The sequence below is a fragment of the Talpa europaea genome, assembly GCF_964194135.1.
Source record: "Talpa europaea genome assembly, chromosome: 16".
Taxonomy (NCBI): Eukaryota; Metazoa; Chordata; class Mammalia; order Eulipotyphla; family Talpidae; genus Talpa; species Talpa europaea.
This window is the reverse complement of record NC_140084.1, coordinates 5,796,262-5,807,721: the sequence shown is the minus strand read 5'-3', so window position 1 is coordinate 5,807,721 and position 11,460 is coordinate 5,796,262.

Genomic DNA, 11,460 nt, shown 5'->3' with positions numbered 1-11,460 from the left:
TGCTTTTCTCGGCGGCCTTCCTCATGCCAGCAGCTGCTATGGGGCCAGATTCAACAGATCAGTCCCTGAGCCCCACCAGCAGGCTCCAGGCTCCCGCCCTGCCTGCAGAAGCTCTTAGGAAATGCAAATACCTTAACCCAGGGGTCGGCCCTCGCTCCACACTCACAGATGGCCATCAGCTTAGGGGCATCACAGGGCCGGGTGGGGGCTGGGAGGCTGCCTTCATATTTTGTGAGGCTCAGTGGAAAACGAAAATGCGGGACCCTGTGTTCAAAAATGATCCAGACGGAGACAGGCGAACATTACACTGGTCTCAGGCCCCTGGTGGTGGTGTGCGTGCCAGGCCTGTGAAGACTGCCTCGGGATGTGGGGTCCGTCAGTCTGGGGTCACCAGAAAAGTGGGACCTGCCTTTATCCTGAGTTTCAGAGAGATTTTCCCCACTGCCCCGTGGCAGGTGGGGGCCATGACCCTGACCGTCACGGTCAGCCCTGACCTGCCAGCCCACCCGCACTGGCCCCTGTGTCACTGACCTGCCACTCCCGGGAGGGCTCAGCAGGAGCAGGCGGGTGCGTGGCAGTGGGGATCAGGGAGGAATCTCCCTGGAGGGACAAGGTCTCCTTGGGTGCTGGACAGGAGCTTCCTGGCGGCCTCCAGCCCCGGCGGAGGAGAGGCAGCACTCTGCACACCACGGGAGGTTTCTAAACTCTAGTAACATTTCCCCTGAGGCACTGACGCCAGCGGGCCCAGAAGGAAGTGCACTCCCAGGGTTGGGGTGCCACAGAGGCTGGAGCAGGCGCAAGGCAGTGCCTAGTGCCCCTGGGGAGGCCCGGGTCTCAGTTTCCTCAGCGCTAAGCGAGGTGGCGGGGGAAGGAACTTGCTGCCCCTTGAGGTAAGACGTGGCAAGGGCAGCTGCTCCAGGAGGAAGGCCTGGAACAAAGGCTGGGGAGGCTGGTCCTGACGCAGGGGACTTGGCAGCTGTGACCCCTGCCCCAGCCTCGCTGGGCCCAGCCCCGGTGGGTCATTTCCTCCTTTGCCTAGAAAGGAACTGGAAATCTCGGTTCTTTCTTCCTTCCTCAAGTGAGGTGGGACTCCAAAATGAAAACGTAAAACCAACAGAAAAAGTGAAATAAACAAAATAAACAGAAGGGAGAGTTTTCAGGTGCCAGGGCAGAGCGGGAGCCCCCGAGCACTGAGCTGACAGTGGGAGCCCCTACTCGTGCCGGGCTTCATGGCCAGGGCGGGGAGCAGAGCCTACCCACTGTGGCGGGACCCCAGGAAGTAAGCACAAAAGGACAAACAGCAGCAGTGATCAGAAACCCTCAGGAGATTGCAGTGAGGCTGTAGCACAGTGAGCCTGCGAGGCCAGAGGCGTCCTCTCAGAGAGAGGACGCCTAAGCCAACGCCAGAGTGTCAGCCCCAGACATGCCAGGGGAGGGAGGGAATTCCAAGCAGAAGGACTAGCAAGTGCAAAGGCCCTGAGGTTGAAAAATGATTGGTGTGTTTGAAGAACCAGAAGAAACCCTCTGGGCTGGGTAGAAATGAGCAGAGTATATGGGAGGAGCATGAAGAGGTGAGCAGGCCAGAGTGGGGGCTGAGTGACGGCCCCTGCCCCCAGATGTCCCCAGAACCTGGGTAGCCCCGCAAGCCAGCTGTTCCCTGAATGTACTGAGAAGCTCCTTGGAGTTCCTCGGACACGCCCCTCGGGCATCCTCCAGACCAACTGTTAACTCTTTCAGCCCTTTCCACCCACGAGGGGGTCGTCGGTAACCCCGTGTTGCAGTGAAGCTCAGGCAGGTAGTGTGACCCCCAGGTCACTCGTCAGCAAGGGCCATAAATGGCCCAGAACTTGGTCTGCCTTTCACCAAAACGGCGCTTGGCGCCAGGCCCCCCTCTGGCTCTCTCTGCGGGGACACTCGGTGACAGTGACAAGGGGCCGTTCTCCACGCTTTGCTTGCCTGGATACCGTCTCATTTAGTTTTCAGCCTGCCTGCAGGGTGTAGGAATTATCACCCCCACTGCACAGAGGGAAAAACGGAGGCTCGCAGGCAACCAGCTCCTAAGTGGTGGGTCTGGACTCCTCACCCAGATCTGTGTTTTTCTAAATCCTTCAGCACCTAATCCCAGGGGCCTGAGGACCTGTCCACCCGAGAAGCCGTTTCTTAGGTATCTTTCCCCCTTTGTATTGGGAAGTTGGCCATCAAAATGGGGCGTGGGGCAGGGCTGTGTAGAGGGACAGTCAGGCCCCCGCCTTCCCCCCACGGGAGGAAGTGGCGCAGCGTTGGCGCTGCCCGGCTGGAATTCCCCTGGGCCGCCCCTCTGGAAGTGTGCTCCGCCCCGGCTGAGGTCAGACTTGCTTTGGCTCCTCATCTTTTCTCTGTCTCTCACGGTTGCTCTCACTAAGTTTTTGGAGCGCCGCGGGCTGCTGCTGGGGTGGATCTGGGGTAGAACAGGCTGCCGAGGGCCAGAGGATTTTGCAGGTGATTTCCATGCTCAGAAGTTCCCCTCTGGGCAGCCCTGAGGCTTGTGTGACGGTGGCTGGGAGTGGAGAGGGTCTACTCGGCGGCTCCCGTGTGCACTAGAAGCCACCGGCCTGCCTGTGTCCCTGCCTTCCCGGGTCTGGACAGCGCCCCGTCCCCAGAGCGCGTCAGAGTCTCAGCGGCGAGGGCAGCTCCAGACGGGCTCGAGGACCAGAGCTCTGTGTCTGTGGCTAGCCTGGGAAGGTCTAGGTGCCCCTAAATGGCAGGACACGGTGTGACCCCCAACCCCTGATGAGCGGGCCTGGAACCCAAGAGAAGGGGCAGGGGGCTCGGAGAATCTGGGGGATGGATGGGCTCTGAGGACAGAGGGGTGTCTCCAAAGGCTGGGCCGGAGGGTGGCCTGAGGACAGGGCGGGTGGGTCCGAGCCTCTGCATTCCTCTTCCCTTGCCTAGTGGGGTGTGCCGCGTGAATAGCCCCAGCCTGCAGGACCCTGAGGCCCACCAGGCTTGGCCACACTTGCCTGCTCCCTCCTCTGCCTGGACCTGTCACCTGTCACCCCTATACTGAAGCCTTGTCCCGAGCCCCGGCGTCACATAGTCCCTCAGCAAACATCTGTCGAGCACATAGTAGGTGCCCAGCACTGAACTGCACGTGGGGAGCAGACACAGGCAGCGCCCCATGGGGAGATGGACACTGACCACATGCTAGCCCAGTTCCAGTGCGGGAACTGGAGGGAGGCTGGAATCTGGGTGGGGGTGGGGTGTGCATTGGTGTGAATGTTTCAGTCCTGGGGTCCCTGTGAGTCATCAAGCAAAACTCCCTTCTGTCCCTTTCTCTGTGTGACCCCCAGCTGCTTCTGGGGTTTGACCTGGAAGGGGCTGTGAGGTCTCTCAGCTCTGTGGTTGACGAGGGGCAGGGGGACATAGAGGGAGAAGAAGCGATGGCCAGGGAGGGGCTGGAGCTGCAGCTTTTGAAGTGAGTGCACCCCAGGGAGCCTGAGGGGCGCTCCAAAGGGCAGCCTGGCCAGTGCGCGGGGCTTGTCCTGCTCTGACCACTAGTAGAACCCCCTCCTCCGCCTGACCAGATCCGCCCAAGCCTTAGGTGAAGTCTGGGCTTTGGGGGTCATTGGGCAGGCTAGAGATCTTCTGGGGATGGAGTGGAGGAATCCTGCAGGTCAGGGGTACACTCGGGACGTTCTCAGGCCACCTGGACACATGCCCGCAGCTGTGTCTACGCAAGGACACACTGGTGTCCCTCAAGAGCTCCTCAAGAGGCTGCTCAGCAGGGCTCCCCCGGCACCCCCGCCCTCAGCCAGGACGAGATCTGGCAGCCAAGCCCAGCCCCAGGCAGAGCCTCAGAGGGTGGACTGGACACGCAGTCCCGGCCCAGCCTCCCACAGGCTCTGGCCACCAGCCCAGAGGCCGGGGTCAGGGATTAGGGGCTGAGTGGTGGGAGGAACATGCAGGGGGTGTGTCTGCAGAGGGGGGAGCAGGGAGCCCCACTCCCTGTGTGGCCCAGGGCTGCTCTCCCCACTGCCCTCCCCCCAACCACCACCTTGAGCTTTAGTTTAAGGCAGAGGTTGGAGCCAGTGATCCCCAAACCCCTCCAGGGACTCCAGTGTGAGCTGCAGCATTTCTAGCTGGGCCCTGGCAGCTCCAGAGACTGGGAGGATGAAGGGTGAGGGGACCTTCTGGCTCGTGGCTCCCCTCGGTCCCAGGACCGGTTCCCGTGGGCCCAGTCTCCTTGTCTCAACTCCCCTTGGAGCTGATCTCGCTGCCCCCCTGCTGACCTCTCCCTCTGCTCCCCACCCTCCCTGCTCTTGAGCCAAGGCCCAGCACAGCCTGTCCCCTGCTTGCCCCTCCAGCTCTCCTATCCTCCACCCTCTGCCTTTGCAGCGGGGCGAACGCGATGTTTCTGGAATGCACAGTGCTCTTCCTCTCTGGGGCAGACATTTTGCACAGACCGTTCCCTCCACCCAGAATGCTTTTCCTTGCTGGGCTCCCTGGGTGAATGAACTCAAGGCCCCAGACCTTGAGGAGTCAGTGTCCCTGCTGCCCCACTGCCTCCTCTCAGCCTGTTTCAGTTTCAGTTTTGGTGTGGTCGCTGCTTCCCTCACTCAGAGGATTGGAGACAAATCTGCATATTTGCACACACGACACCTTGGGTGGTCGTGGCAGGTGCAATGGTTACAACTCAAAGACGCTCCTCCCTGTTCCTGAAGGGCATCTCCAGTGGCACATCCCGGTGCTGGTCATGCTGCCATTAGGATTTTGATCCTCTGAGGACAAGAAGATCCTTCTTACCCCCATGACCATACATGTGCCCCTGGAGGGAGGGTTGGCAAAATACCTCATGGATGCCACTCACCTCTCCCCTCCCCGGGCCAGACATCACTCATCAGAGAGTTCATTCCCCCTGAGCTTGAAGTCAGCCCCTGGATCCTCGGTATCATCTCTGAGGTGGACACTGTCGGTTCACCAGACCTAGCTTGCTATTTGGGACGAATTTGTGCTGGAGTCTCTGAGCTCCTCAGTCGTCTGGTCTGTTTCCCTGTCTTTGCATGGGGCAGCTTCCAGGTGAAAACACCCCCGCTAGGGAGCCTTCTCCAGCCTCCTCTGGCTTCCTGACCTTGGCTGTGGTTCTGAGGCAGCCGGTGGGTGCCAGTGGGGCAGCCCGTGTGGCAAATAGAACAAACCCAGTTCACCTGCCTGTTTGAACCTCCCCGCCATTCATGAGCTATGTGGCTTTAGCTGTGTTCCTTGCCCTGTCTGAACCCCAACTTCCTCATCTGTAATGGTATCTGCCTCCCTGGTCAGGAGGATTAAATAAGATCGTGAGTGCAAAGCCTGGAGCTTAGTAGGGGTTAGAAAGTGCAATGGCCCTCATCTACCCACCTCTCCCGGCCTGGTGGCTAAGCTTGGCTGACCAGCTCACCCCTGACCTCATTTCCTGGCTCTGCCCTGGGCCCATCTCCTGCTCCCCTCTGTTCCTCTCCAGAAGGAAATCTCATTCATTGCCTGCCTGGCCCAGCCTATGGGCTCCACTTCCCCTTTCTCCCTATATCTGCACCTGCCAGGCCTTATGGTTACACTGTGACTCGAGACACTGTGACTCGAATCTAAAGGTCCCTGAATAGGTGTAGAGACCACTGGGTCCCTCCCTGGCCCTAGAGTGATGAGAAGACTGAAGGTTAGGGGCCAGACCTAAACCTCCCAGAATCCTCGGGGACTTCTACTCCTCCTCCAGGAAGCCTTCTGGAATACCTCCAGCCAACGTGAGCTTGGCTTGTGGTTACAGACAGACTTTTCAGTATCTCTCCAGCTGAAAAACCAAGCTCTCGAGGGCAGGGCCTGTCCTAGAACAGTCCTTCCCCTGTATGTTTGGGCTCTTGGCTTATCCTGGTGCCTGCTCTGTGACTCGAACTGTCAGGTTTATCCTCTGGATATCCCTGCAACCTCCCTCTCCCATCTTCACCATGAAGTGTGGCAGGGGCAGAGGGGCAGAGGGCTGACCTCCCCTCCAAACTCACTATGTAGCCTGCGACCGGCTGCTCGCCTCTCTAGGTCTCAGTGGTCCCAGCTCTCAAATGGGAATTTTTTCAGTAGTTTCAAGGCTGCTTGAGGGGAGGGGATGGTGGGATAGAGAGGTGATGGATGCAGCAGGGACAGGTCCACATGAACAAGAGGCCCAAGATTTTCCCCAAGCTCTCGGTCATGGTATCCACCTTGTGTCCCCAAAGCAGCAGCCGTGCTGTGAGTCATCCAGCTTTGGGAGAAAATAAGCATGGCCCCTCTGACTTCCTGCCCCCATGTCCGGCCCTTGTTCAGCAGCACAATTGCCTGCTCAGGTCCAGACTGCAGGGCTGGCAGCTTAACCCCTTTAAGGCCAGTGGGTGCCTCTGCACCCCCTCACCACAATAAGCCGAATCGGCAGGGTGACCTGGGGCTCAGTGACTGTGCTGCCCTCCAGCCTGAGGCCAACAAATGACTGAATTCAGGCTAGAACAGCCAGGAGGTGGGGGAGTCCCGTGACCTGAACATGAAGCTCCTGGCCTGGGGGCTCATGGCCTTCAGCATCACTCGCCTTCTGGCCACTTGCTGCTCTAAAAACCCTCTAGCCACGCCAACCTCCTTGAGTCCTCTGAGCTGTCCAAGCTCCCGGTCACCTCTGGAATTCCCCTCCCGCTGGGCCCTCCCTGTCTGCCCACCAGCCCTGGAATGGGCATAGAATTTGGCTCAGAGTAGATGCGTTGACCTGTTTCCATTGTACCCTCCACCCCTCTGCCTGCTGGGGACCTGCCAGCCCCAGGCTGCAAAACCCTTATGCCATTCACAGCCCCGGTCAGCTCCCGGGAAGCAGGAATTTCAGCCGTGTTTCTCGAGGCTCCCCGGGCTGTGAACCGTCCCGTGCTGGGTGTGTCCATCGCCTCCCTGAATAAACTCCATTTTACAGAGGAGACATGGAGCGGCCATGGGAGGCTGGAAAGAGCCTGGGTTTTGGGGGTACAAGAACCTGGTTCAGATCCCCGTTCCAGCTTTTACTTCACTTCTCCAAATCACAGTTGCCCCACCGAGAAGTGAAGAAAGCAAGGCTCTAGCTCGCTCTGGACCTGTGGGTAGTGGTGAAATAGCGAGCTCCGTTATTGAAGGGCTTTCGTGGCGTCAGCTCCAGTTTCCACAAGAAATTGCAAACGAGAGTCGCTATTTCCATTGTTCCGACAAGCCTACCAAGAGAGAAGACCCAGCACCTCCCAGCATCCTTGGGGGCTCCTGCGCTTCCTCCAGGAAGCCTTTTTTGATTTCTCCACCCAACATCGGCTTGGCTCTGGGTCAGGCCAGGCTTTTTAGTATCTCTGTAGCCGGAAGCCAAGCTCCTGAGGGCAGGACCTGTCTCCCAGGACCCTCCTTCCAGGAGCCCTCAGCAGGCTCCTCAAGGTGCAGAGATGTTGAATAATTTCCCCAAAGTCACATGGGAAATGAGCCTAGAGCTGCGCTTGCACCCAGGATGAGTCTCCAAGTTGGGTCCTAGAACGCTTGCCACCTTCACGTTTTTTACGGAGACTCACCTAGAATGTGACCCCCTTGAGGTTCTGACATTTGGGTCTCTGGATGTGGGGACAGAAAGGGTCCGTGGCAGCTCGTGGTCACCTGCGGAGTGGAGAGGGGCTGCCTCTCCCACAGGCAAGGCCTCAGAGGCCTAGAGCTGGGTCTCAGTGTCCTATTCTGAAAAAATGGGCACCGACTGACCGACAGTGAGGGACCCGGCCTCACGGCCCCCCTCCCACGGCTCCTCTCCCTAACCCAGCACAGAGCCTTGGAGGGCAGTGGAGGGTGCCAGGCTTTGGTAAACCCTCCCAGGTGGGAAGCAGTGCTGAGGGGCGCCTCGGCCTGGTGCAGTCCTCTGGCCCCGCCGTGCTGGGTGGGTGACAGAACCCTGCTTTGCTGAGCCTGACGTGGATGGCAGCCAGCCGGCCTGGGGTCCCTCAGAGCTGGAGCAGCTCCTGTGGAGAGCCAAGCCCTCGCCCCTTCCCCGGCCCAGAAGGCGCACTGTGCCTGCAGCCACCGCCGGGCGCCCTCCCAGCCCTGGCAGGAGAAACCCGGTCTCCTGAGGAGTGTCGCTGAGGCCCATTGTACAGATGGGGACAGCTGAGGGGCCTCCTTATTGGGGCACATGACCCTGGGAGGGTGGGGCCAGGTGTGGGGGTCTCCACTCACCGTGCCAGTGGCCGAGGTACGACTCTGTTCTGTCAGGACGGCTGTCCGGGCCGAGGGAGCTGCGCGCTCTGTGGAGCTCGCCGAATCCTCTCTAGGGGCGCCGCGCCCACTGAGGGAGGCCTGGCCACCTCCCCTTCAGGTTTTCCAGCTGGCCCCGGCCCACTTCCCCCCGGGATGTTTTCCTGTTATTGTTCCTTTGTGAGGGCGGGATTGACTGCAGATAGGCAGGCCTGGCGGTGGGCGGCCGCCTCGGCCAGCCGGGGATGCTCACTGGGACCCCACTCCAGGCCCCTGGGGCGCTGAGCCCAGCACACCAAGGGCCTTGGTTCACCCTCCTTGTAACCCTGAGGGCAGGTGTTACCTCCCCCTGCTCCATAGTGAATGTCACTGAGGCTCAGCAGGGTCCAGGCGCTTGTCCGCCCAGCTGGGGTTTAGCAGAGCTAGAAATCCAGGCTCCACCAACCTGGGCTCAGAGCCAGATTTTCCCAAGTGACCCCGTGACATGCTGGAGGGGGACGGAGGGGTGGGACTTTGCTGGTGATGGGGAGGCTCCAGGGGCCACTAGGTGTGGTATGTGGGGGCTGGGAAACCACAGCTCTTGGCTCTGCGGGGCCTGATTGCCTCCTCTCGGTGGCATTGGGGGTGGTGCCCGTGTTAAGGTGTCAGGGAGGGTTTGTGGGGTTAATTAGGTCTAGAAATAGCAGCAGAGTCAGGAGCCTTAGCTCTGCTTCTCGTGAGACTGTGGGCCAGTTGTGCCCCCCTGAGCCTCGGTTTCCTCATATGTAAAATGGGGATGATTGTCGCCTCACTCCCACCGGAGTCTCATGGTAGACAGGCCCGCTGGATCGGGGCGCAGCGCCCAGCAGGAGCAAGAGGCCGGGGCCTGGAGGGGCTCACATTCTGGTATCACGAGGGTCCAGAGAGGAGCTTGTACAAACTGCAGATCCTGGGCCCACCCCAGCAACTGATTTGGAATCTCCAGGGCAGACAGTGGGGATCTCTCTTGCACAGATGGCGGGTGGGTTGGGGAGTCCCAAGCTTGTCCCAGTATATATCTGGGCACACCGAGACCCTGATTGAGAGGGGACCTGGCTCAGGGCCACTCGAGAGTCAGTGGACACTAGTGTGGAGAGGGGAGAAGGGGAGAAGACTATTTGGGGGAGAGGAGGTCAAGCTCTGTTTTACGTACACTGACGCTGAGTCGGCCCTTACCTGTGTCGCAATGTTAGGTTGGCGTTCGGAGCTGGGGAGACAGGCGTGGATGGAGTCGGAGGCAGAGCCCATGCCCCAAGGGCGCCCGCCCAGGAGGGAGGTGCTGAGATTTGTGGAGGGTTAGAAGAGGCGCAGGAGGACAGAGGAATCGGGAGAGGCAGAGCCGTGGAAGGCAGGCAGGGCTGGGTGTGGCTGGCCGGCGGGACCAGGAGGGAGCCTTGGTGGCTGAGGCCTGGGGTCTTGGGGCAGAGCAGATTTCCAGGAAAGGCTCAACCAGCGCAGTCAAGGGGCTGGAGAGACGGAGGAAGACGCGCGCACTGCCCCAGGACCTGCCGCGAGCGGAGCAGAGAAAGGGGAGGCTTTGGTTTGGTTAGAGCCGTGGCCCAGTGGCCAGTCCATGTGAGGGGCGAGGAGCGTGACCTGCCTGCCGGCGGGAGCCTACCCCACGGCGGGAGCCTACCCCACGGCGGGCCTGCGCAGGCTGCAGCACACTGGTGCGCCCTCTGTGGAACGAACAAAGTCTCAGCGTTCCCTTCCCAGCAACGTGAGCTCTGCCTTCCCTGCTGGAGGCTGGGCTGGGGAGTGGCCCAGAGGAGCCAGGACAGGCCCTGGTGCCCCAGCCCAATGCCCCCCCACCGCCTGTGCCCATCGACTGTCCTGTGGTCTCCTGCCCAGGGGACGTGCAGGCTCGGGCATCGCTTCCTGCCGGGTCTCTGGCTCGGCTCTGGTGGCAGCCAGGGACGGGCACTGTCCCGCACTGTCCCTTTGTACTGCGAGTCCGCCCTGAAGCCCGCTGTTCCTGTCCGTCTGTAAACAAGGGGTGGCAATCCAGGCCGCTGGGCGCTGGGGAGGGAGCTTGGGGCCTGGAGTGGTTGTGAAAGGTGGCCCAGACCATGGGACGGAGGCTCGTGCCCTTTAGGGCCCCCTGAGGGTCTCAGGCCCTGTTTCTGCCACTGCGCAGCCCCTGCTCCAGCCCCTCTGGAGGCAAAGGAGCTAATGGGAGGGCACCCGGCCAGGAAGTGCCATCAGGAGCAAAGGAGGCAGTCGGTGGGCCGACAGGAAACGGGATGGTCTGCGAGGCCTGATTAGCAGCCGGAGAAGGAAGCAGCAGTGGGGGCGGGTGGGATGTAGCAGCCGGGCCTGGGGACACCCACCCAGGTCCTGCAGGACAAACGCTGACCAGGGCGGGGACCGTGGTGCCCTGCGTGGGCTGTGTGGGCTCGGGTTGGCAGACCCGTTCAGGTCCTACCCTGGCGGGTCCTGGCTGTGGGCCCTGAGGTGGCAGCCGTGCCTCCCCGAGCCGCTTCTGTGAACTGGGTGAATAGGCCAGACTGTGGGGTGTCTGGGAGGCAGGGTAGACGGGAAGAGCAGCGACAGTTGCAGCAAGTAGTGACTGAGTTGGTGTTTCTCACCGTGGGCGCTTCAGCTGCCCCCTCAGAATCCCCTGGGGTGTATGTTGGCAATGCGGATTCCCGGGCCCAATGCAGGCCGATGGAGCCAGAGTAGCTGGCTGTGGGGGGCCAAGATCTGCATGTTCGTGGCCCCCCAGATGACATGTTTGCGCGCTCGAGCGTGAGGCCTGCGTGTGCTGGCAACGCACAGCACCCTCTTCACAGGGCGTCCTCTTTCCAGCTCAGGAGGTCCTGGAGTTGGAGTGGGGGCTCTTGCTATCCCCATTATACAGATGGGGAAACAGACTGGGCATGGGGTGCTCCTGAGAGCACAGGCTTGTCACTGGTGAGCGGGAAATTCAGAACTGGGCCTGTTTCCAAGGGGGCACCACCCCAACCAAAAAGCAAACCCTCCCCACTGTGTAGTGGGGGCTGTAGGGGCTCATCAAACTGGAGTTTGTACCCCTTCTTCTCAAGAATGGGTGGGGGAGCCTGACTCTGGTGTCTTGGGAAAGTCTCCCCTCTGGGTCTTTGCCTTTGATCTTCCACCTGCCTCGCTGCCTGGTTTCTGCCCCTACCTACCTGGCTGCCTGCTGGCCAGGCCCTGCCCCACAGACCTCACTCCCTGCTCACCCCTCCCTCCGCTGCTTCAGGGCCCAGCACC